The sequence below is a fragment of the Cavia porcellus genome, unplaced genomic scaffold (genome assembly GCF_034190915.1).
Source record: "Cavia porcellus strain 051 isolate PalLab524CR breed Dunkin Hartley unplaced genomic scaffold, mCavPor4.1 scaffold_32, whole genome shotgun sequence".
Lineage (NCBI taxonomy): Eukaryota > Metazoa > Chordata > Mammalia > Rodentia > Caviidae > Cavia > Cavia porcellus.
Window position 1 is genome coordinate 42,942,867 of NW_026947515.1, and position 27,643 is coordinate 42,970,509.

Genomic DNA, 27,643 nt, shown 5'->3' on the forward strand with positions numbered 1-27,643 from the left:
TAAAAGAGCAAGGAACCGTGAAGTCTATAAGCTTTGCCTTCAATATCCACCCAGAAGTACGCTCTGGTACTTACCTAGGCAGCTCAAAAACCAGTGAAGCTGACACTCTAGTTTAACTGTCAATAATATGCATTCAAAAATGGAATTGCTGGATCATTTCATAGTTTTAGTTTTAAACATTGTTTTAAGGGAGCCTCTTAATGGCTATCCCAGTGTGCACTCACATCAATAGCATACAAGAGTTCCATTTTTTCACACCTTTGACAACACTTATCTCTTGTCTTTGTGGTAATAGACATCAGACATCTGTCCCAAAATTGGTTGTAGTATAACCATGGATTGCTGAATGCAGATCAGCCAAGCAGTGATCTCAGGAAAACCATTTAAAAGCCCATCACTGTTGCAATGAAGCCTGTAAATAGAAACTCTTCGTTCATGCGGAATCCTCATTCTCACTTGAATCCCAAATAAAAGATTACCTGGATTAGAAAGAAGCTGGAAAAGGCAGATGGAAGATGAAAGCAACTTCAAGGGACCAAAGGGCATTTTAGCTTCCAAAACTTCCTTTTCAGCAAACCAATTACCAAGGACTATCTGCTCTTTACAGAATACTGCAATCTTGGAAGATAATGTTAGTACATTGATATTTAAATAAGTACAATTCAGTGTCAACTAATGAAAGACAAGGAGAGGAGAAGCTCTCACATATTGGGGAAGATTGAGATCAGCTAAAGGTAATCTGATATCTTGGGTTGAATTCCACAATAAAAATACACAATGAAAGTATTACAAAAACCAAAATACAGTTTGCAGTTTAGTTAATGATATAATACCGTGTTAATTTCACAGTTTTTATTCATATGATTATATAAGATTGAATCAATAGGGCCCCCTGCATATAAAAGTACTCTGTGTATCATTACAGTTAATGTTTTATTTTTTATGAACATTAAAATTTACCATTTAAGATTAAATTTAAAAGTGGAGAATGTTCAAGACATTGTATTCTATCTGATCAATTCAGCTGTAGAAACTGCTTTGAAAGAAATTCAGACAACTGTTTGACTTAATTTCACGGTAAATAATGTCCACTGTGCAGGAGTGGACAAAATCTAGATAAAACTCGCTGCCTCTTGGGTGAGAGCTACTGATTTGAGGTAAAAGCTGAAATATGTATCAGTAATACAACTACTCATTACCGGCTTTCTATATGCCAGTCCATTTAACATCTGTGATTTGAGAAAGATTTAGAGTTTGGAGAATCTAAACGTCAAGGCAAGGAGGTAAGCCTAGCTGTTCTTAAAATCTGTTCTTTGTAGACTGGGTTTCTGCATAAGATTTCATTTGGTTAGAAAAGTTCTATTGCATAACTTTTCCATTTTGTAGTGCAGAAAAGGACTCTTAGTATTTTTTATTCTTGCTGTGGAAAATTTTAAATATCCACAAAATGAAAGAAATGGCTTGGTAAATATATGTGTTCATTATCCAGCTTCCACAGTTATAAACTCATGACCCGTTCTTGTTCAGTACCCCAGAAGCCCTATCCACATTTACTCCAACAAAATTTTTGCAGTAAATCATAGATATAACATCAATTTATCTGTAAATATTTCTGTATGCGTCTCTAAGAGATATTTTTGTTAAGGAAAAAACCCCACAGTATCTGTATCATACTTATAACAATAATACTGTTAAATATTCAGGCAGTGTTGCGATTTGTCCACTTACTCATATTTTATTATTTTTAGAGCTTATTTAAACAAGAACTATGCCTGGCATTTGGTTTTTATGTCTCTTAATTGTCAGGGAATTTAAGGCTCCCCCCTTTTTCATGATTTTTTCATTCTTCATTCTTCCATTTCCTGGATTTGCTGACAATGTTCTTACGGTGCCATTTAACCCATTCTTCTGTCTATTGGTGTCTCTTCTGGCTATCGTTTCATATATACTTCCACACTAGCATCTATTCTGGTCCCAACAGTGATTTCTTCCCTTGCTTTGATGTTATTCCAGCACGCTTGAGACCTGGGCCCATGTACCTGGTGCAAACTGCTATTCAGATTGCTTACAGTCACCTCCAACTTCAATAAGTCTTCCTAAACACAAAACCTTGTTTGTTCTCTCTCTCTTTACCAGTTCTTCATCCTAGGCAATCCTTCATCCTCAGTGAATGGAATCAAGTCTTCACGGAATGCAAGCCAGAAGCATAGGCACCATCTTGGACTCCTTCCTCTCCTTGACTCAAAGCCATTCCAATCCCTTTCAGTCCTACCGGAACAATTTCATCTGTTCATCCCCTCCGTCTCCAATGCCAACACTCTCTGTCGCCTCTGGTGTCTCTTACCTGGATTGCTTTAAAAACCTCCTAACTTATTTCCCCTCCCCATTCTCACTCTATTTTAAATTTACTTTATTCTGCATTTAGAATGATTGCTCTGAAACAAATATGACCATACTGCTCTCCTATTTAGAATCCTTCAGGGTCTCTTCGTTGCTATAAGACTAAAATGCACTGTTGACATGGAAAGCCTTCTGGATTCAGACCCTGCTTACTTTTCCAGATCGGTTCTCTCTTGCTTTCCTTGTACTTTTTATCCTGAGGGACCTCTTACTGAACCTCCAAAGGTGCTCCCAGTCTCTTGCACCTTTGGGTACTGTCCACATAGCCTTCCTCCTCTTACCTGCTTAAGTTCTGCATGTACCTGGATTGCTTCTGTCACTTTCCTTCAGTTCCCTTCCCTGGATTCCCTCAACACGTCTATTATTTATTGCTCCACATTGCTCTCTTGTCACCGCACTAAGCCCTCTAACGCAACTGCTTGTATCTCTTACGACGCAATAATCTTCTTAAAAGTAGGCCAAGATATGTTACTGCTTTCATGTTCTCTGGGTTGCACAAATTTCTAGTATAGAGTAAGCTTTTAAATAATCAATTAGCTAAATCAATAAAGCAATGTTGTGGTTCATTGTATTTGTCTATTTGACTGGGGGATACTCAGATTTCTGGTAAGCTGTTACTGCGGAGTATTTCTCTTAGGTTGTTTCTGGAAAACATTATTATTTGAGTCAGTAGACTAAGAAAAGAAGATCTGGCTTCACAATGATGTCAGGAAGGCATATTCCAGTCCACTGTGACGCTGGGTAGAACAAACAGAACAAAATGGTGGAAGAGGAGCAAACTCAGTGGGCTGTCCATCTTGTCCTGTCACTGGACATCAGGGGTCTATGTTCTTGCATCTTCAGATATCATGACTTAAACAAGCACCTCCTCACACTCCCAGTATAATCCTTTTACAATGGGCTAGAAGTAACAGCAGTAGTCCACCCTAATGTCCTCAGACCTTAAGACTCAATATTAAACAACTGAATTCCATGGCTCTCTAGCTTGCAAATCACATATGGTTGGACTCTTTGGCCACTATAATCACATGAACCAATTTCCCTAATTAGTTTCTCCTCTCCTCCGTCCCCATCATGTTTCTCTTGAAAGCCTAAAATAATATAAAAAAATAAATGAATGAATGATTGACTCAGTCAATGAGTGAAAATATTCGTGTAGGTACAAACTAAATTTGCACAGAGCAAAGACAAAAAAGATAATTTTGACTTTCAAATATTTCATCCACAGAAGTACGTTTGTCACCATAGAAATGGCTCAGCTTCCTCCAATAACCAATCCATTATCCACTTTATCTTGTTTGACAAGTTCTTTTAAATGTCAGAAAGGAAAATTATGTGCAAAGCATTTTCCCAGACAAATGATGAAGTTATAGTACATTAAATTTTATGATTATGCTAGTGGTTAACATGTTTCTAATATTTGGTGACTTTTTTGAAAATATAGAAGATTAGATATTTTGGAAGATATTCTGAAAACAATTTCTGTAAAATTTTAGATACAGTATTATAGTTTCCTTTCAAAAATACTGAAAATGTGTAATATTCCTCCTTCCTTGTAGAATATTCCTACTTACATGAACTGGTATGGCTATTTATATTTTTTGTATAAAAAACTTGCTATGACTCTGTTTGAAAGTTGTAGTTAATACTTATGTTTTTAAAAGTTATTTCCTGCCAGACTCAATGACATGCACCTATAATTTCAGTTACTGAGGTGGCTAAGACAAGAGGATCATAAGTCTGAGGCCAACCAAAGCAACTTAATGACTAATAATAAAAGCAACTGACTAATAATAAAAATAAATAGGAATGGGATATAACTTCATGAAAATTATTGACTTAAAAACTCAGTCTGAGGCAGATATCCTTGTAATCCTAGTACGCTCTAAGGACTAGGCAGGAGGATGGCAAATTCATGTCCAGTTTGGACAAGTTAATGATCTGGTGTGAAGGCTTTAGGTTCAATCCTCAGTACCACAAAGGTAAAAAATAATCCATATTGCTGTTAACAGAAGGGCTTTAATCCTCCTTTGGCTCGTCAGTAATACGTCTATGAAATTCCCATTGCCTTTGTTGACTCTTCTACAATAAGAATCCTCCCACCATCCTTTATGTGATCTTTCTGGATTTCAATACAATATGAAAGAGAGATAATCCTTGCCTACAGAGCCTACAGAGCTTAGAAAATAATAGTGACAACATTATCACTATAGATTACACATGACAGTGAAATGTGTAATTTTTTTCAAACCCAGTTCCACATAACAAATATGAAAGGTTTATATAGATTGTTAAGTTTTTCCAAGAAGAAACATTCTTCACTTTTCCCCACCCATTTCATCCCTTTATCTAAAACGCATGCTCTATGAGATTGCTACCAAAAGAACTAGGAGGAGACATCTGTTATGGCTTGTGTTTGGATGGCCACCCAAGCCTAATGCAGTCATGGAAGCGGCTGAATCTAGTGTTTGTGATTGGCTTGTTGTCTAGTGCTTGGAGTGGCCATGTGAGTTCTGCACCTGCCCAGGGGCGAGTAGCCCCACACAATATAAGGGAGGAAAAGAGGCCTGGTTTTCCCTTTTTGGCCTTTTCAGTCTTGTTGCCTGTGGCCTTCATGAACAGCTGCCTCTTGGCCACAGAACCCTGCCTTGGAGCCAGCTGAATATGGACTGAAACCTCCAAAAACTGTAAGCTAAATAATATTTTCCTTCCTTCATTTTGGGCATCAGGTATTTTGTTTCAACAACAAAAAGAAAAGTAACCAGGACAATGTCATGCAAATTTTCCACTAAAGCTCAATTCCAAATGGTTCATACATAAGAGATTCTTATGGAGATGTCAGAGGCTCTCGAAGTACACTGTGTTGTCAGCACTTGAATTCACTGCTGTGCTTTGAACATGGTTCCCAGCGAAGACTCACAATCAGGTCAGGGAGTTGGTGCAATCCTGAAGAGATAACCAGGTCATAAGGCTTCAGCTGCTTTAGATTAATGCTGTGTTTGTTCTAGCTCTATGGGACTGAGTTAGTACTCCCACAAGCTGGTTGTTATAAGCAAGTCTGATACTTATTCTGAATTTCTCTTCTCACATGCCCTCTTGTTACTCTTGCTGTCCATGTTGTGATGCAGCCAGAAGCCCCGTGAAAGGTGCCAGCACCCTAATTCTTCAGCACATCAGCTACCAGGAGTATTAGCCAAATAAACTTCTTTTATGTCTTACCCAAAGTCAGGGACTGTGCTTAGTTTTAGTAACATAAAGTGAGTGAAATAACAGCCATCATCTAGGCAAGGGTCTTCCAGATTCTTAACGTTAGCATTAATAAAAAAAAGAAAAAAAAAACACTAGTGAAACCCTACACAGCAAATATGAAAAAGTAAGGCAAGATTTTTCTCCTTACACACAGCCAAATAAATAATAAAGTACCCTATTTAATCAGTTAAGTTAAAATTTTAGCTCAGTTATTGTGCTTAAGGTAATAAAATTATCTTTGATTATAGTTTCATCTGTGTCTAACTAATTGTGATACATAATTTTTCAATTGTTATATTTTAAAATTCTTGCCCTGAGTGACTTAGGGGCATTTTATGTTACCAGGAAAACTTAATTTTTGTTTTTATACTTGTTAAGATGTTTGTTCACTGCATTTGCACCTGTACAATTCCTAAGTTTGCAGATTTCTTGAAATTTTTGTGGCCTCTAATATGAGAAGAAGGTATAAATATTTCGTGATGTAGAAACTCTTTCAAGAATTAGTTTTCTTATTGCTTCCTAATCACATTAACAATGATTATTTTTTATCTCTACTTTTCCCCTGAATTTTCACTATATACCAACATTTGTTTCATGCAATTTTGTTTTGTTTTTTGACACACCGTCTTGCTATGGAGTTTAGGCTGACCTTGAACCCATTATGTACCCCAGCCTGGCACTGAATTCACAGGATCCTCCTTCCTCAGCCTCCCAAGTGCTGGGATTACAGGTGTGCAACACCAGCCCTGCCCGTGTTCCTCTATTCTTAAATTATTTGCTATAGTTTATTTCTTTTAGACAAGTAGTTTTCAGGCAGTTTTCTTTCCTCAAAACTGGCATACATCAAAAAAATCATTACCAAACTCAAGGTGACCTGGATTTTCTCCTATGATATCTTTTAGGAGTTTTAGGTTGGTATTTTACATTTGGCCCTGTACTGCATTTTGAGATAATTTGAGACAAGTGTAAGATCTGTGTCTAAATTTTTTTCTTGTTTCTTTTTTGCATATGGATGTCAGTCTTTCTTATATTTATCCAATATCCAGTAATTTTATATTTATCCAATAATTTGCATCAGTTATATTGTCTCTGTGTTCTAGAAGAATTTGTACTTCCTAAAGGACAGATTCGATTTTCTGCAATCTTCAGCTTCCTGAGCCCTGTTTCTACTAACATTTTATTGCTTATACCTAGTTCACTGCTCGCTTTTTACCTGATTCTTTATTTCAGACGAGGCTTTTGTTGCTTGTGGGGCTTTCTTCAGTTTTGTTCTGTTTTCTTTCTTTCTAATTTATTTTGAGATAAGGTCTTACTGTTGTTGAGATTGTCTGGGAATTGCAGCTCCTCGTGCCTCAGCTTCCCAGAAAGCTGGAATTGCAAGTGTATACCACCACTCCTGACTTCTTGGGTTATATTTTAATGAATAAACCTCTCCAATTTTTTTAAGAATATGAAACGAAGACTTATGAACCAGATACTAAGAATAAATTGTGTGAGTCATATATTCTGTTGAATTTACTAATACCTGTTATCCCACCACAGTTAATAGCTAACTATAGAATATTTAACATTCAAACATGTTTTAATTTGGACAGTGATTTAAACGGCAATTCTACACAAAGCTTAATTATTTTTCTGCAAGTTTCAAGTGTTAACCTAGGAGGTACCACCCACTGGAACTCAGGTGAGAAAGATGGAAATGTAGCCCAGCCTGAGAGATTTTATGGCCAAAATAATGGTTACCTTTTATTTTTTACTCTGTGTCCTACACACACAGCACACCGAACTACACAGAAGATGGTATTTAATACAACTGTCCAACTAAGAATTATCATCATCCTTATGTTGCTAATGATGAAACTGAAGTCCTAAATGTAGGCACAGGGACAGGGAAACATTCTGTGATTTTCTTTGGGTACTTAGAGATAGAAGACAGTCATTTCTTTATTTGGTTTCTAATTTGTTTTATTGGGGTTAGAGAGGAAAACCTTTAACTTGTCTGTTTCTGACAAAGGTGCCAGTTTTTTTTCAACTCATATAATACCCTGTATGGAGCACTCTAACTGTGAAATACCAACGCTGAGTGGGAATAATAAATAGGGGCAGATTTCTCCTTTCAAGAAGCTAAGGATAATTTCTTCCACGGACTGAGTAGCAGGCTAAAAATCTCTCGGCGTCTCTGCAGAACCTGCAAAGCTTCCCTGAGGCTGTAGTCCTGCCTTTGATGACTGCCCGCATGGCCTTTGCCAGGCCTGTGATATAGTACAGGAAACCTACAGAGATCAAAACCTTAACCAGTGTAGACAGAGTCACCAATCTGGACACACTGATGTCTGGACTTACTAAACATGCAATAAATAAGCTGGCCACAGTGACTTTTTGTATAGACGTCATGCCAATGCCTCATGCAATCATAGGTGGCTAGATCTAGAATGTGTAATGCTGAGATTGATTCAAGGTTCAGTGCTAGGCTCAAGGGCACTCTGATTAAGGGTCTGAGTGGTACTTACTCTAAGTAGCTGGATAAAATATAAGGGATAGAAAGAGGTGTGGCTGTCCCTTGCTTGTTGCTTTTGCTGTCATCTGTCACCATGAACTGCTTCCCCTCTGAGACCTCTGTTTATACTCCACCCAGTCTTACAGCCAACCAGTGATGGACTCAAACCTCTACAAAGTATGAGCTAAATGAACCTTTCTCCCTTTAGCCATGGGTGTCAGCTATTTTGTTAGTTGAGAACAGCAACTAACACAATAACCAATCCAAATAAATGGACCTAACCAGGGGTTGGTCAGACCTCAGCATAGTTTAGATCAATAATGAGCCAAACTGACAAACTCAAGAAAGTAATCCCTTGAATGCCTTTAGTCTGCCAGACATACTTGACACCTGACACACAACTACTTTACATAATCACAACAATGCTGATACAACATCCCAGATCATTAGTCATCCATTTCATGCTGACAATCTAAGATGCATAAGAAGGTCCTGCTCACTGGGACTAGGGTGGGAAGACAGAGAAGGAGGCCTATCTGACATGACCTGCAATACCAGCATACAGCTTTGATCTTTGTCTAGTCTTATAAGCCTTTGCTACTCAAAGTTTGTTCCATGGACAATCACCTTAGTATCACCAAAATGTTGCTTCATAAGTTAAGGAGTGCAGCCCTTCCCTGCATTTACTGAATCAGACCTGCATTAAAAACTTTCCCACCATAATTTATATACATTTTGAAGAGTAAGAAGCACTGACAAAAACTCTTAACTCACTTGTAAAAGTTTATAGTGGGTGTAGTTTGTACAGGATCACTGTAGTTAAAGAAGAAGCAAGCATCTATTGTTAATGTGAAAACAATCCCATTGCTGTATAAAAAGGTAAAACAAATATGCAATGATAATTTATAGGTAATTTATAGTATTGCTTAGAAGGTTTTATTTTCTCAATCTTTAAAAAAGTCTTAGGATATCTGCACACTTCTTTGAAATGAATCCAAAGCCAAAATGAATTTATGAAAATCATGTCTACTTCTGAATTGTAAAGATACATGTTTGGCAGAATCTGCCTATCTCCCTTGAAGTATGATGTAATTACAATCAAGTACAAACTCCTCTCTCACTGGACTTGTTAACTGTAAGCAGGCTTTTTCTTTTGTCTACCAGGCAGTTAGCCTGCATGGATACTCTATCCCCCAGGGTCATTCATTTTCTAGTTGGACCATCCTGACCTGGTGTGCTTATCTAATCTGTGCAAAGGGACACACCGATGCTTGCAAAGGCCTGTGTAGAATTTATAAGAAACAGGCCATGATGCCAAGGAGAATAAAGAGAGAAAGCAGATTTGTAAGATGTGGACAATATTTCTTGCACAAATTTCTGAGGATACATAAAGGCCCTAGAAAAGAAACAATTATGGGGCATGTCCAGGCCCCTTAGGGACCTCATAAAATGATCATCCAGCTGTGACTTTCAAGGACAAGAAGGGGAACATGGAGGAAGGCTGAGCAGAGAAAACTACTTGGGGGGATACAAATGCAACCCAATGCATTTGCATATATGCATTCAATATATATTCCTCCCTAATCTTTCCTCCAGACATAGGAACACCTGCTATGTGAGCTCACCAGAATTTAGTGCTGGTGGTTGGAAACACAGAAAGAGCAATGGAATTCAAACAGACGTAAGATGAAATTTCCTCTAACATGATAGAGAAAAAGCTAGAGATGAACATTGTCAGAAGGCTGGGGGAGAGGAGGAGACTGTGTTTGCTTCCTGGAATTTCTGGCTGGAGAATCATGCCTATTGACTCTTTTTTTGCCCTACTTGTGTCCAAGTTTATTTTGAGATAGAAGTTTCTAATATCACTAAACACTATGCTATGTATTGGTGGGGGGGTGTTGTTCAACTCAGGGCTTCACAAATGCTAACCAGGTACTCCCCTGTGGATCCACAGCCCCGTCCTACCGTGCTTTAAGTGCTCCTAAGTCTTAATTTTTTTTTTTTTAACATTGGGAACATTGCAGTGCATTAGAAAAAGACTTTGTTGTTGTCATTCATTTTTAATGACATAGTTCTTACAATCAAACTTTCAGAAATTCTCAAGCAAATTCAAACTTTCCTTCTACTAAATAATGCAAATATCTGGAATTTTACATCATGAACAGGTAAAACTTGCCACTAAGACAAATATTTCATAATCTCTCATAATCGTTAAGATAATCAATATAACTTCTGGTTATTCTGTCAGTGTTTAAAACACATGAAGTTATCTAAGCTCCATGGGTTTTTTCCCCCATTTTTAAGGGACAAATTACTTTTGGGTCTAAATACAAGGTGGTATGTTGTTGAAGTAAGGAAAAGTATTTTTGAAAAATAGAAGATTTTAACCTTTTTAAAATCAGCAGCTTGCTAGTAAATACAGGCTTGGTAAATAAGTCTTTGGCTATCTTCTTTATGAAGCAATGCGTGGAATAGATGGATGAAAAATTATTTTTAAGGACAGTAATTTTCCTATGTGGCTTTCCAAGTTCCTTTTAGCACTCCAGTATTTGTATCAAGTATGTTCTGGTTATTATTTGAAGGAGATGGTTACAAACATGTACTATAAAGTCAGTTTCTTAATTGGGAGACATTCTTTTTTTAATATGGATTTTTTCTGATGTTTTTCTGTGGGTACACATTTCTACGTTTACACTAAAAAAGTATCTTTCTTGTTTACAAATTTTAAAAAAGCAAATGCGTATTATTTAACTTTCTCTTCCACAACAGTGCACATCTACTGTGCTCACAGATTCAGGCATATACACTGAAATCCAAATTATGTAGGTCAATCAAGAGCTGGAGTCATCAGCTAACTTTATGGAACAAACATTTCATTTCTTGTTTATTTTCTTCGTCTCCTTGCCTCGACCATCCTACTAGTCTTGACATTCCTTGTCTTTTCTGCTCGGCCACACCCTTTACCTTAGAATCAGAGTGTGGGGTGACCTCTTCCAGAAAACTTTATTCAGGTAGTAAGCACAGAGCCCCTCTGTTGTCCAAGCTGCTTTCTGCTGTTTTGGTCACCTGCCGTCCACAAGGGTCTGCATATACTATGGAAAATTTCAGAAATATACAATTTGAGTGTGAAATTACTAATGTTTTAGTAGTGGGATGAAATCTCACAGCTTCCCGCTTCATCCTGCCTGGGGTGTGAATCATCCCTTTGCCAGTGTATCCACACTTTATATGCTACCTGCCTGTTCATCAGTTAGTAACTGTATTAATTGCCATGATATTGTGCTTGTGTTCAAGTAACTCTTATTTTATCTAATAATGGCCCTGAAATGTAAGGGTAGTGAAGCAAATGAGGTATCAGAGTATAAAATACGAAAAGACAGATTAACCTAGTACTATGTGGCATCTAGGAAAAGACGTGGGGTTGGTACTACCCATTGTTCTAGGCGTGGGTGGGGGGAGTGGTCTTAGAATCTAACCATTGAGGGTAAAGAAGACCACTATATATCATCACCTTCACAGAACTGAATTATAACTTATTTCGGGCCATCTATATCATTATTAGATATTTAATCTCAAATTGTGCACTTCTATGGAATCCGTACCAGGCCTATTATTATGTCATATTGGATTATATGATCCTTATGGGTAGAGAAGCAGCTTGGACTCTAGAACCTCATCTAGTGCTACACACCCCTCCTGTAGAGCTGACCACTTCCCAATATGCATTTCTCCTTTTCTTGGTAATAGAAAAATGGGAAGTAACAAACTAAATTCCATTTCTTGGATTCTTTTGCAAATAAAAATTATGGGAGGACTTGTTGGCCCTTTTCCTCCTCTTTTTGATGAACCTGGGACTATGACGGGCAAATCATATGACCTTGAGGAAGCAGGCCCTTGTAGCAAGGATAGTTGAGCAGATATGGGGGTCTGAGTCCTTGTGACTAGATAAAAGACTAGAGCTAGAATGTCTATTGCTGTGTATCAGTTAAGGATCCATCAGAGAAGCAGAATAAATTACAAAATATGTGTGTGTGTGTGTCTGTTCTGTTAGACGGACTTGGTCAGAAGCACTTGTGGAATCTAATTAATCAGTATCTACAGTGCTATGATTTTTGTTTCTGTTTCTGGAGGGTCAGACAGTCAAGAGATGGATATAAGTTGGGTGAAAGGAACGAACTGGAACACACAATCTGGAGTCCGTTAAGACACTGAAATTTGTGTGAAGTCTTGATTCTGCTCTTAGTAAAGTGAATATCCTGCTAAGGCTGAGGACCTTCATCACGAATCTTATCACACATACCTGTTCCAGAAGTCCAGGAAGCTAAAGAAGGGTCCTTAAAAAAAAGGGGGAACAGCTATTTTGGAGAAAACAAGACATCATAATAGCTAGTGCTGATTCAATAACATCTTGTTTTGAAGTCCCATCAAGCTTTTGTTCTTCTGTCTCCGTCGGTCTTAATATGTTGTATCTTATTGGATTTTATTATATGTAATAATATAAACAAAAATTTTTTATAGACAAGGAGATTATACAGAAACCAATGTTCATTTTCTGTTAGTTGGTTCTAAATACCCTGTAATACTGTCATTCTCTTGAATGGCTTTACACTGTCTTGATATGTTTGATGCTACACTATACTAAGTTATACTCAAAGACTTCAAGGAAAGAGACACTATGTTAACTACTTTTATGTCGGGATATCAGGAGATGAAACACTATTTTGCTTAAATGGTTATGTTTTGACCTGTGCTGTTTTGTTATGTCCTCTTTTATCTCAATCTCTTCTTTTTATTATTTACTTTTTTATTTTTATCTTTTTAATTAAGGGAAAAATAAAAATAGCAGGATATATTATAGTAACACACTTTGATTTCCTATTAACTTGATTTGAAACCCTGTATTACTCTCACCATCTTGTTTTGACTGGTTTTCTTCTATTCTTCTGTTTTGCTTGATACTACCAAGTTTGAGAATATAGGCCACAACTGTGAAGACAGTAAGATTCATTATGACCATTCTGGTTTGACTATTATCTTCTTTTGAAGTCCTGTAATGTCTCCAATGTTTTGGTTTTATTGGTTTTGTTCTTTACTGTTTTGTTCAATTATAGTATAACTGATGATATAGGCAATTCTCTTTAAGATAGCAAGAGGCATTATGGTAACCAATGTTGATCACCTTGTATTTTGTTTTTACAGTATGTATTATGTCCATCCTTTTGATTTGACTGACTCTGTTCTGTTATGTCACATTTGGTTTTATTCTCTTCAAAAAAAGTAATAAGAACTGTGGGAGTAATAAAACCCAAAATGTGTAATTGTACGAAAGAGTGGAAAAGAAAGTGCTCTAAAGGATATAACTGCATGTATATTTAAGTGTATAAGATAGATAACCATATTACTGAGTTTTGTTGGATCACTGAACAGAACTGTTTGCAATCTCACTGTCTGAATGTCCACTTTATATGCTTTAATTTTGTAACTTGAACAACTATTTCTAAGATGACAATACATAATCTATTAACTAGTGATTTCCTACTGTTTATTTTTTCTGAAATTCTGTATAACTTGTACCCTTTTTCTGTTTTTTTTTTCTTTTTCTCCTTAAATAAAATTTTTTTAAAAATTAAAAAAAAAAAGGTGAAGCATTTCCAGGACTAGGTGCTGCCCACACCAATAGTGATCCAGTGTGTAAGTGGTAACTCGTGAAATACAGACTACTTGATGCTACACATCTACCATCCAAAGCTCCCACGGAATGTGTGATCCACAGTAACTGGAAACATACAAGAAAGGGAATACTAGCACACCTAGTTCAACATTACAAAGTGCCCACATTGCAGATTTCTTTAAAGTTCTCTCATTTAAATTATTTCATTTTGATGCTTCGGTTGTAGCAAATGTAATCGATACTCCAGTTTTAGGAAACAAATGTAATTATTAACAAAACCCTGAGCCCTCTAAGTAAATGTTAAGAGATTAATTAATTATATGATGAATATGCTCTGTGGATTCAAATAACACAGAAACTTTTCTTGTCTTATTGATAGGTAATGTAGAACTTTCTAAAAAGACTTTTTTTGCAAGATTTTAGGAAAAGTATACTTGTAAAAAAGTGTTTAAAAGGTTGAGGAACTGACAAAGTTATAGACTGTAAGAAGTGTATGTTTCATTCTAGTAAAAAGACCGGAAAGGGATAAAATACTTGCCAATTAGAACACGAAAGCCAAGGTAAGGGAAATACAAGCTTATAGATAAAATGAGAAATGCTAGTTCCAGCATAAATAGTATTAGTATCAAAATGCCAAGTCATTTTAAACATGTGGTTGCTTTGTGTTTGGCATAAACTCTTGCTGTTTAGGCATATATGTTTAAATATTCTTTGGTCTCATTTGTAGTAGTTCCTTGTAATTTCTGAATTATTTACATAATCAGGTGTCAGGTGGATCCTTTCAGAGACAGTAAAGATTGCACGTAGATTATTAGAAGGGGGTTAGATATTTGTGAACATTAAAAACTGTATGGAAAAAGGACTGTAGGAAAAAGTTTTCAGATGATAATGCTGATCTCCCTGGCATTCGTGGAGGAAGGAAGGGGCAGGAATCATTAAGAGCTTCGGATTGTGACGGAGAGCTAGAAAAATTTAATCCGTGAGGATTCCCCAGAGCAAGGACAAGAGTAGACAGAAATGGCTAGCCCTTAGATTTTGAGCCATGCTTATTCATTGGGTTGGACTTTTCCGGGTAGAAGACCTTGGCCTTAGCACAGAAGCTGAGATGGATTCAAAGATGCTCAAACCTTTGCATCTTTGCTGTGAGCTCACACTGCAGTCCACACAAGGGAGCCTCAGGTTCTGGGACTGTTAGGAGCACTGTTAATAGGAGAGAGCTCTTGCAACATGACTGACAAGTCCACTTACCAAAACCAAGATGAAAAAGAGAATACTCATTGGGCAATGGCTTGCTCAAGGTCATAAAGTAATTAGGAAGTATGATTGAAAGATTAATTGATGGAGGGATGGGGAGATATTTATTGACAGGCAAGAGAAATAAATTTAAGGGCTATATTGTACAGAATGGAGACTATGGTTAGTAATAATGTTGACTCTGTTAATAACAATGTGTTATATACTTGAAAACAGCTAAGAAAATAGAGTTTAAATAACTCACTGCATGATAACGCACCTATGAATGTTTGATTTAGCCATTCCATAATGTATACATATTTCAAAGCATTATATCATGTAAGTTTGTACCATATTATCAGATTAAAACTAATTAGAAAGAAGGAACTTGACTTATTCAAAAACACACCACTCTTTCTAGAGTTCACACAGACTGCAAACCAGGTGAGCTCACATGACATCCTAATCTTAGGCTCAGTGACTGCTTTAGAGGCAGCGAACACCGTCCAGGGGAAATGTGCTCCCCCATTTCCCAGGGATGCTCAGCGCCTTGCCCTCTACCACTCCCACTCTACGTTATTTCCCTCCATCCTTCACCCCGAGATGCAGCGCTTCAGGCTCCCTGTCTTCCCAAACATCCTTGCTTCCCATCTGTTTTCTGTATCCTTAGTCAAGGTGTGATAACTTAGGCCTAACAGCTAAGCTAATGGAGGTTGATTGATGAGAGCTAAATGATCACCTGATTTGTATCTATAGAATTTAACCCAAATAGATGGCTGGCCAATGGAAGAGTTTTAACCAACGTGCACAGACCAATGTTAGTGAAAGTTTGGGCAGTAGGATATACAATGTCTGCCATATATATATATGCACTTCACAAAAAGTAGCAGAATTTTTTTCAGTAGATGGTGTTACCCTTATATGAGAGGCTTCGTAGGATGTCATATATCACACACACACACACACACACACACACACACATGAAAAAAAAAAACCAACTCACTGCACTATTGCCCTTTAAAGACACTGCAGCATTCTCAGTGACCAAGGTGACCCAAGGAGCAGTTCACCATAACTAAAAAATGTCTGGAAGGTAATGGCTACCACTTTGAGCATGTCTTGTAATTGGAGAGGCCATAGGTACCTTGTATAAGTCTACTGTGTCTCAATAAATTTAGTATTAAAATACTTATACAAATTCTTCTTTTCCTGATGCGTGTATACATTTTTTTGGCAAAGTCTGTATATTAACCCCTTATGCTGGTAAGGCAACAACTTCACATATGAGACAGCAAATGTGAAGTTGTAAATTTTGCTCTGAATAGGCACTCATTCCTAAATAAAGGCCTCAGAAAATAGGCAACTCAGATTTATCAGTCTAGTTGGAAAATTTAATATTCCAGAGGGCTCTGTCTTTCTGACTTTCAGGTTTTCTAGGTTGGACAGAGAAACAGCAACACAAGGAAAATAATAATTTAAGTTCCTGCTAACCACAAATAATGGCACCATGAGTTTAAAGTACCCTGAGTTTAGTTATTTGATAACTTATATTGTATAATTCCATTTTACAGATCAGATGCAGACAAGTTAAGAAACCTAAAATCAACCAACTAGAAAACAGTATCAAGCTTGATTCAGGGCAGGTTTATTTAGCTCTCTAAGGTTTTATTCTGTCCTTTTAACCCCACAATTCACCATTACATGTCAAGGCTTAAAACTTCTAACTCTGTATCTATTGTGGTGCCAAATGAAACACTACTTACGTGATGAGAGATAGTTGTCAAAATTACAAAGAAATCAAGACTTGCGGAGAATTGATAATTGCTGAAGCAATCAGGCCTACTCTGTGCAGGAGAAGTGATTATAAATTCTCTCATTTGTATATATTTAAAAGCTACAAATAGTTTGGAACCTATCCACCTCAACTCTTCTGAACACACACACACACACACACAGTTTAAAACACCTCTGAGCATAAGCATTTCAGATACACTATGAATAACAAGTGACGGTGCAAAACAGAAACCTAAAAACTCAGTGTTTCTGACACATGTCAGCATGAGCGAATATTCCCTTTCCAAGTGTGAATCAAAGCATTCAGCTCCATTCAGTTCTATGGTCCTTTTCATTTGCTCAAGCTCAGCCAAACCAAACCAGGGATCACCAGCGGAGAGAACTGCAAATGTTTGCAAATGGTGAACAAATTAGGAGAAAGTCCTAGATTTAGGGAGACATGAATTATTGTGTGTGGATATAAATAAACATTGTTCTCAGCTCGGGTTCTGTCCACACCTCCACGCTTTACACAAAGTCACCCAAAGATGAAGGAGTTAGTGTTACTCACCCCTGATGCGCTCCAAAGCCACCTAAAGTGGTACACGCTGTACTTCACTAACTTTATTTGCAAAACTCAGCCTTTGGAATACAAAGCTACCACGAAGTAGGCAGCCAGCTCTGAAATTGTGTGTGTGTGTTTAGGCAGTCAGACGGCAAAACAGTCATTCTCTTCTGTTGATCCAATGCTTCAAATTTTGGCAAGGGGATATTTCAAGAGTTCCATATTTATTTCTCTCCACTTTGCAGTTTTAAATCAAGAGATGCCTAATGTATAATGTCTGAAAAAATACAATCTGAAAAGAAGATTTCATTTTGAATATATGCTTCTAGAAATTCTAAATGCATCTAGAGATTCTTCAGGCCTAAAATAGAATCACACTGTAGATTGTTTGTTTTGCTCATTGAAATACAGCCTATAAATACAGCCTTCTGAATCCCTATAAACAACCTTCACAATATTTACAATGTTTGCACATGTGGTTATAAAACAACTTATTCAGCAAAGATATTATTGGACATTTACCAAGAATTACTAGTGGATATTTAGCTTTTTTCAAGTGTCTTCTCCTAAGCTAAGCTTGTATGAATATTTTCATAGATAATTATTTCTACAAATGTATGATTTTTGGGGTACATTTTAAATAGTACAATGCACAGACAGAAAGTTTTGGAGCATTTAAATACAAACTGTCTCCCAAAGTATATGATTTTATACTTGTCCTGTACCCCAACAATCCTGAGTGATTATCCTTCATTTTTTAAGTTTTTACTTATTTTAATTTTTACTTTATTTCTTTATTTGATTTCTTTTAACTATATGGAGGACTGAACCCAGGGCCTTTGCACTGAGCTATATTCCTAGCCCATTTTTCATTTTGAGCCAAGTTTTCACTGAGTCACTAAATTATCCAGCCTGGGTTCTTATTTGTAGTCTTCTACCTCAGTTTCTCAGAGGTATGTGACACAAAGTGGGCTGTGATTTCTTTTGTATCTTTGCCAATTTCAAAGCAGGAGATTCTAGTATGTCACTGGAGTTAGTACTTCTTATATTATAAATACTAAGGATTAAATTTTTTCTGTTAATCATATTTCTGTCAGTATAACAAATACCTGAAATATTCAACTTATAAACAGAAGTTTAATTTCGGTTCATGGTTCAGAAAGTTCAGTCTATGGAAGATTGGTCCATTGCTTTTGGCCTGTAAGCCATGGTGGGAGCATATAGTGGAGCAAAAAGGCTTACTTCATGGCTGACAGAAAGTGACAAGGAGCAAGCAGTGTAAGGGGCTGGTCCCCTTCAAGGAGGAGCACAATCCCAGTGATCTAAAGGCTCCCATCAGTCCTCCCCTCTTAAAGTATACCACCTCCCAATAACACCAAGGTAGAAACCAAGCTTTTGATGCACGGGCTATAATGAATAGCCCAGATATCCACTACACAATACTGAAGTTTTTACTGTATGTATTGAAACAATATTAAACTACCTTTTTGATCATGTTGTACATTTATTATTTATCTCTAATACTATTTTCATTTTTACAGAGGTTACTCTTTCTTTTATATAAGATGCAATTTCATTCCCAGTTTTTGATTATCTTTTAACTGGACTATTTAAGATATAGAAAAGTTTTACATTTCTAGATTAAAAAGTAAATGCCTGTTTATCTTCATGAATTCTTTTACATAAAACATACTATTGTTCCTAAATCTATATTTTTAATCCATGAACTACATAAACTTAAAAACCATCTGAAATAAATTTTGGATTACGGCACGAAGTACAGACATAACATTTTTCTTCCTAAGGGGTGATATAGTAGTCCCTCTATCATTTTTCATGTGAGCACTATTTCATAATGATTTCATGGGCTGCTATTATCATATGTTAAATACTTACACAAGCATTCACAAGGGATTGGTTCTGGGATACCCCATAGATACCAGGGTCTGAGGGTCCTCATGTTCCTTACACAACATGGTGTAATATTTATATATTACACATCCTTCAGTATGCTTCAGATCGTCTCTAGAGGACTTATAACATAAATATATTGTCACTAAGTATGTGCTATACTGGTTAGGAAAGAAGGACCCAAAAATACCTTTCTATGTGCTGACACAGCCATTTTTTCAACATGTTTTCAATCTGTGGTTGAATTTGCAGATACAGAAGGATGACTGTATATTCTTTGGTTCTTATATTTTTTATTCTATTCCAATGATCTTTTGATCTATTCTTGGGCAAGTATTAAATACTTTAAAAAGTGAAGTTATTTTGGCTATCGAAGCTTTTGTGGTACATATTAATACATTAGTGAAGAGTCTTGCTTGATTCTCCTTCATATTACAATTTTTCTTTGCTATTCTAGCTCATTTGTGCTTTCCAAAAAACTTTAGAATAATTTTATTGGCACTGTACCTGGAATTACGTGAACAGTTACAGATTATGTGAAGGAGAATTATCATAGTTGCTGTATTACCCCTACTAATACAGAAATATGGGATGTCTTTTACTTTACCTAAATATTTTTTGTCCCTACAGCAGGGTAGCACTGTTTGCCTATTCCTCAGATACCCTTACATCGCAGTAACAATGGAACAGAGGGTTTATTTTTGTCCAGTGTCCTTAGAGTAGAAATGATTTTCATCACTTCTGGTCGGTGGACAAGAGTACATATGAATCCCTCACATTCTGTAGGTCTTGAAGGTGGTGACCAAATAGACACTATTTTAAGAATGATTGAACCACAAGATGTAAGTTGCTTGGATCTTTCTATTACTACTGGGAGGATGGCAGTTTGGAGCTGTTCACCTTAAATAAAGCCCTAAGTGAGCTAAATATAGGATTTTTAAAAAATTGTGGTAAGACACTGAAATTTGGGAAAATATTTGTTAATACAGTGCAGCCCATTAGTAAAGGTTACTGGTATATATTTACATATCTCTTGGTACTATGACAGGGAAATCTCTCAATAATTCCAAGTTATTTATTAATGTTAAAGAGGGTGATTTGAAAGTAGAAATTACATACGTACCTATATTCTGTATCTTGTTATGTCTCCACATTTATTTTCTTATATTTATGGTAGAAATCCTACAACAAATAAAGATCTGATTCCTCAGATTGGGGCTCTTTTTTTAAGCATTAGATAATTTTTATCTGCCAATTGTCACCATGACAGAGAGATGAACCAGGATCTATGTTTATCACACTGGGGATGTTGGGATAAGTTTTACATTAGTTGGTTTTCCATTATAATAACCAACTTTTAAAAGTGGAACAATTTACTACAGCTCACAGTTCTAGAAGTTTCAGTCCATGTTAAATTGGTCCATTTCTTTTGGGAAAATTGGTATTTCATGCTGGGAGTGGGTGGCAGAGGCAGACTCATCTCATGGCAGTCAGGAAGCAAAAACAAATACATGAAGTGCATGGGGTGCTAATATCTGCCTCCAAAGTCATGCTTCTAATGGTTGAAAAACTTCCTATTAGCCCTATCTCTCAAGGCTCTAACACTCCCAGTAGTAAGAAATTGTGTTCTTACTCAAAGCCTTCTGACTCAGAATTAGGGGTAAGAAAATATAAATAACACAGGCTCTGTGGTAAGCAGACTAACGGTCTCTCAATGATGCCCATGTCCTAGTTTTAGAAGCCAATGGATGTGTTAAGTTATACAGGAAAAAGGTATTAAGGCTGCAGACAAAATTGTTTTCCAATCCACTGATCATAAATCTTGGGGATTGTCTCGTATTACCAAGGTAAGCCTGGTAATCAGAAGGGTCTTAAAAATGAGAGGGGAAGGCAGAAATCACCATCAGGATGGTGCAACATAAGAATGATCTGATCGATCGTTGCTGGCTTTGAAGACAGAAGGAAGCCACAATCCAAAAAATGTGTGTCGTTTCTAAAAAGTGAACATGATGAGGGCCTGGATTCTCCGTGAGTCTCCTGAAGAAGGGAAGCCTTGATGATACCTGGGTCTTAACCCAGTGAAACCCATTTAGGGATTCTGATCTCCAGTATTACAGGATAAATAAATCTGTCATATTTTAAATACCAATGCTGTGGTAATTTATTATAGTAGCAATAGAAAACCAATAAATTTTGAGCCAGATTTGGATTCAAATTCAAGTGTATCACTAATTATTTGAAATAAAACATCTTTTTAAGAAACTATACTGAACTTTGGATTCATTGTACCTAAAATGAGCATAATAATATCAATTTCAGAGTAGAGATTGGCAATGATATTGAGAATAACATCCATAAAAGTAGCACCTGATTATGTGGTGCACAAGTCCTTGTTCTGGTTACTTAGCTTTGTATCAGGCCTTCTGAATACAAAATACTTAGCTTTCCAATTTCCCATTACTTAACCAATGCTCAAAAAAACATTGATATGCATAACTATTACAGTCTCTACTATAAAGTGAGTTAGTTGAGGTACAAAAGGGTTAAACATATTGCCAATACTAGTTTTAAACTGGCCAATGGAGGAGCTTGGATTTAAATCTAGGTAGAGTTCCTTGGCCTTGTTTTCAAATGATAACGGAGTGATTAGATTCGAGATAAGACCTTTATGCTGTACCTAACTGCTTCACTTCCTGTTTGTAGTTCTAACTCACAAGACTCACAGGACTTCGGAGCAACATTTTAGGGTGGAACTCCCCAAATCCCATCACTTCCTTAGATTTATTCCAAGTTTGCAAAGTGCCCTGCTTTTCTCAGTTGAGAAACTCATTCTTAGTGTAAACTGGAATTGAGTATTTCCAATAGTTCCGTGCTGTCACCCCCCATTCTGTTTGTCCTGGCTCTCAGGCCCTCCTGCACTAAGGTTGGAAAAGGACATTATTATGTGAATTTTGCTTAACGAATTTTTCTCTACAAATAAGTCTGACCTTTTGTATGTTACACATCAATATCGAGAGGCCCTTTTCTTCAGGTGATCTCACGTACACTCTCCTTTGCAGAAATACACTATCCCAACCTCAAATGCAGAAATACTCTTTTAGGAGGGAGTGTTAATAAAACGTTTAAATTCGAATCATCATCTTAAACATTGAGTCCTTTCATAGACACTTTCGTGAGTATTTAGAATACATTAAGTGGAAACCCAGATGTCCACTGAGGGAATCAGGTACCTTCTTTCATATTTCCATCGTCCTCTGAATGGGGAAGAGAGTAGTACTGCAAAGATTTATTTTCCCACTGAAATTTTTCTTAGAAAATGGAAATAATTATAGTCAGCTTCAAATAATATTTTTCCATCAGTTGCATAAATCATGGACTGTTAGCCAGAGCTTAGTTTTAGTTGATGTCCTTTGCATTCTGGTCAGTCCCTGGTTTCTGAGCACTCATTTGTGGTTGTGATCTTATCTACTGAAAAAGTTCTTTGTTACTTTGGGACAAATTGAAGTTATAAAAAGAATATTTTTGTCAGGACGGTAAATTATCCCATTTAAGCAGCTATCATATTATACCCTTTTAATAGTTTTTGGCATTAAAATGGTCTTTTACAATATGATCATAACATTAGAGGGTAGTTTGATTTAGCTTAAATGCCCTTGTAATGTTAAAAGTTGACATTTCCCAATTGGCTTCAAAATTAGTTTTGAAATTTTTTTCTGGTCTACATAATCCCAAACCCTATGAGGCACTGGAATGTATTTTCAAATAGTTCTTCAATTAGTGGAATATTTTCTGAGTTCTTGCAGTTCTGAGAATGCCCGTCTGTCTTGCTGAAAGAAAAAATTACTGCTTATAGTGATCTTACTGCATAACTTTCTCTTCCTCAAAACCCTGGAGAGGCATTTGGCACTTAACTGTTGAAGAAGAAATGTCTGAGATCAACCTGAAGTTTTGTTCTAAATTTTTATGGAACGGTTGAATTTTTTCTCAGATATTACACTTTCCTTTTTCTGAAAACATCAAGACGTATCACCTCTAAGCACATGCCACTGAGATAAAATATGTGTGGCAGATGGCCACGGAGTCAGATTCTAACATCTCCAAAGTTCACATGTAGTTTCTACACTTCACTAGTCACTGAACCTGTGGACAGCTACAGGTTGAATCATATCTCGCCAAAAGATGTTTAAATTCTAACACTCAGTATCTATAAATATGATCTTGGTTGAAACCAGGGTCTTTGCAGATGGTGAATTTGTTAGAATGGTCTAACCTGATAGGAATGGTGTCCTTATGAGAGGTTATATGTGGACACACAGAAAGAGTGCAGAATTCCAGATGAAGACAGAGGGAAGGTGGCCATACATAGGAGACAGTTTGGAGATTGGCTACCTCATGCCAAAGAGTGGCTGGGGACCTCCAAGAAGACAGAAGAGGAAAGAAAGGACCCCCCTGAAAGACTGTTAAGGGACTACGGTCCCTTGACATTTCTGGCCTCAATTACGTGGAGACAAAATAGAAATAATTCTTTGTCACCAGTTTCCAATCCTCTTATAGTAGTCCTAAAAGTCTAGAACATTTTAAAACACCTTTATTATCCATAAGATACAGATAATAGTGTATTTTCAAATAGTTCTTCAATTAGTGGAATATTTTCCACTAATAAAGTTGTAGTATTGCAAAAAAAAAAGTGATTACATAGAATTTGATCTTTTTTTTTTTTTTGTGGTTCTACCAGGGATCAAACTCACAACCTCATGCTTGCCATGCAGGCTTCTGCACTTGTGAGCTATATCTCTGGCCCAAAGATTTTTTGATTCCATGGAATGGGTTTTGTTTGGAAGTGTCCAGGTATGGACTCTCATCAAGTACTCAAAATGCAATGTAAGTTAAGTGGTAGATCTAGTATTATTAATATTCCAGGGTGATATATATGGAAACAGGTCATGGGAAATTGAACCTAAGTTAGAAAAGGTAAAACTAAGTAATTTTTAAACAGTGAATTTCAATAATTTCACTGGTTTGATGAAATGGGAAATGCTAGATAAGAATGAAAACTTTTCAATAATGAAGGCTTCATAATACATAAATATGGAAGACGGTCCAATAGGATTAATAATACATACTTTGGAATCAATCCAGTTAGGCTTTTTAGATCCTACTTGTGGCATGGTCTCTTTAAGTGAATTTTGAAACTTTTAAGAGCCCAAGCTCTTCTAAAATAGAAACAGTATGTATCACGGTTCTTATAAAAAGTAAATGAGATATCATGATAAAGACATTATTATTAGCAAAGTAAATGCGAAATAAGTTTTTTGCAATCATGAATTCACAATTATTTTAAAATAGAGATTAATATCATCTCTGACTGCCGTGAAATGCACAAATTCAGGGAGAAGACACACAGATGAGAACAGGTACAACGGCACCTGGGTTCATGAACTTGTCTTTCTGTGATTCTGGCTGCAAACTGAATTGCATGAAAATCAAATCAAATTTCCCCCAAAAGACAACACTAAACATAACCACTGAACTTGATTTGGTTCTTATCCAATTTGGTTTGTGACCAGACTCAGCCAGCAAAAGAATTAAGTTCACAACTTACATTCATTTTTTAATTTTTTTTTGATAGTGGAAATTAAACTCAGGACCTTGCATTTGCCAGGGTGGTGCTTGTGCTGCTGAGCGATATCCCTGACCCAAGAATTAAGTTCATGAACTGAGGTATCACTGTACCCGACTCAGAATAGTAATTACTGTTCTGACTATAACTTACTAGATTTTTACTAACTTGCCTTTAGCAAGTGTCCTTGTATTTTGAAAATCTCTATTTTTATATTGAAAAGCAACTAATTATATTGAGTCACTTTCTAAGAGTTCCTAATAGCTGACAAAAAAATGTATCTCAGGGCTGGCTTTAATTTTTTTAATCAATAGTGCCTAATCTGACATGCTCTTATTATACTTGAAACATTTCACCAGGTTATTCACTAGCCTCTAAGATTCTGAGAGAGAACACAGAATGGGATGCCTTCCTGATGTGGAAAGCTGGACATTATATCATCAAAAGAGTTGACCACGCAGAAAATAGCAAATAACAAATGTGTACAAAATAGTGTTTACTTCTATACTGTTTTAAAAATGCAAATATAGCATAAATAGCCAATAATAATTAGGTATTATATTAAAAACTGGAGGGGGAAAATATATTCTTTTTGGATAGCTGACATGATTTCAAGGGTTGCTTCTCTGCATCATCTGTCTTTAGCAAACATTGATACCAGACTGCTCAGTTCCATTAGCCATTCCCTTAAATTGATCACCCAACATGCAAATGAACAGTGCACCAAACAGTAGCTTAACCATCACAATACACTGTAGCAGCAAGTTTGCAGATATTCCTGACTTGGCTTAGTGACTTTGCTTTCTTCGATGTGTGTGTGTGTGTGTGTGTGTGTGTGTGTGTGTGTGTCTTCATGCTTATGACTTCATAGGTGCAACATGGCTGCGTCAGTTCAGGAATTACATTCTCACGCCAGAGAATGCACTTCCCTTCACATGCCCAGTGCTTGTAAGGTTAAAAACTACTGCCAGAAACTTCACTAGCCGGTTTCTCGTTTACTCTCTCAAGACATACACAGGTAACAGCCATCCTCACTGTAGGGCACTCTGGGATAGTGTGTATCAGACAAGGAAGAATGAGATAGGTGGACTGACTTAAAGCAACCGTGGTTCATCTCCTGAAACTGGGCACTTTGCCTTCATTAACAGAATCCGTGTCTGTTTATTAAAAGGACACAAAGTCAAGGCAGTGAATAGAAGCTGCTAGTGTATTTTTTACTGCTCTTTCTTTTTCTGCATGCTGACCTGCACTTCTTACTTTTGGTCCCCTCAAAACTCCTGTCCAAACTGGGAGCTGGAGAATAAAGATGTAAAAGTGTGGCGGGCAGGGTACAGCTGAGGTGTAAAGTTTGATGTAGCTCTATCTTGATGTTATCAGTCATCTCAAAAAAATGATTAGGGGATATGACAAAATCACTTTTTCAACTTCACAGGAAGCTGATTATGAACTACTCTGTACACCTAAAGAATGACTATTCCAAGCACTTACACCTATTACCTGCCCTGGCTCCAACTAACCCTTCCATACTATGTTTAAACCTGGACGTGTATAAACAACACTGCTGTAGGCTGTTGGGGTTTGCTAATATGGGATGCACTTACCATCACCAGCAAAATTAGAATGATTAATATCCTTGCATCCTTAATTAATGCTCCTCTTCAGGGAAGAGCAGTATCTTCATCCTAAAGAACATTAGTAGATCTGGTGAATAAATTATGAGCAAGAAGCTAGTTTGATAAATAACAAGGATAAAGAAATTGGATGGTCTTTTAGGACAGTGTTTCTGTGAAGTAAAGAAATTTCCACTATCCACATTGAAGATTTTTTTTTTTTGTCCAACAAATTGGGACCAACCACCTAAACTCCGATACCCTCATTCCTGTAAAAAAGAATAAAAAGCAAATACAAAGTTTGTTGTTGTTGATTGATTAGAGACAAGATCTGGCTAAGTTTTCCTAGAAGGACTTGAATTTGCAAGACTCCTGACTCAGTCTCCCTCAGTGCTGGGGTTACAAGTGCGGATCATCCCACCTGGATTGAAGCCATTCTAAAGCGATGAGCAAGGCCTATTAATTCACAGTTTTAGTATTAATCTATATTCATATTAATGGTGTACTGGTTTAGATTAAATTGTACGGCGAAATGAAATAAATCCTAATAGTATAAATCTGTGTTAAGTTAGACATTTAACTTCACCTTTATTTCACCAGCCCAGGGCTGACAGGCAGTTCCAGAAGCAGCTGGTGCCCAGACTTCATGAAGCTTTTTGCAATACTGGACCTCCCTGTGGTCCAAGATGTTCCAATGCCACCTTGTCTGCATTACAGCCAGTACAGAAGGACATGCTCTTCCCTATTAAGGACCACTGAAAGTTAAATGTATCACTTTTTATTGCTTCCCATTGTCCAGAATTAGTCACAAAGTCAAATCACACTATAAGGGAGGCGAAGAGATATCTTGGTTCTGGACAATCATGTCTTATCTCCGTAAAGGAAGAACAGGTATTGGTTGACTATGAGCAGTCTGTTGAATAGAATTGTTACTTTCAATCTCCTGGAATAATAGTTCTTCCTGAATTTATCCTTAGGTTTTTGTTTGTTTGCTTTATAATTTAATAACAGATTTAAGGATAATTCAGATTCTCTACAATTTAAAGTGTATAATTCAGTTTCTTTTAGTTAGAGTTGTACAATCACTCCCATACTCAGTTTAGAGGTACTGTTA

General features: G+C 36.7%; 1 long non-coding RNA gene across 2 annotated transcripts in view; it reads right to left on the reverse strand.

Moving 5' to 3' along the window:
- Positions 1 to 565: 565 nt before the first annotated feature.
- LOC106026849 (uncharacterized) overlaps positions 566 to 27,643 on the reverse strand; it is a 29,275-nt gene continuing 2,197 nt past the window's right edge. The window contains exons 2-3 of one of the 2 annotated variants that reach the window (XR_010045250.1): positions 26,521 to 26,601; positions 566 to 5,346 (exon numbers count right to left, since the gene is read on the reverse strand). This is a non-coding gene — a long non-coding RNA (uncharacterized LOC106026849). Of the gene's footprint in view, positions 5,347 to 11,110; positions 26,602 to 27,643 lie in introns of both variants that reach the window. The other variant, XR_010045249.1, reaches the window with a different exon arrangement.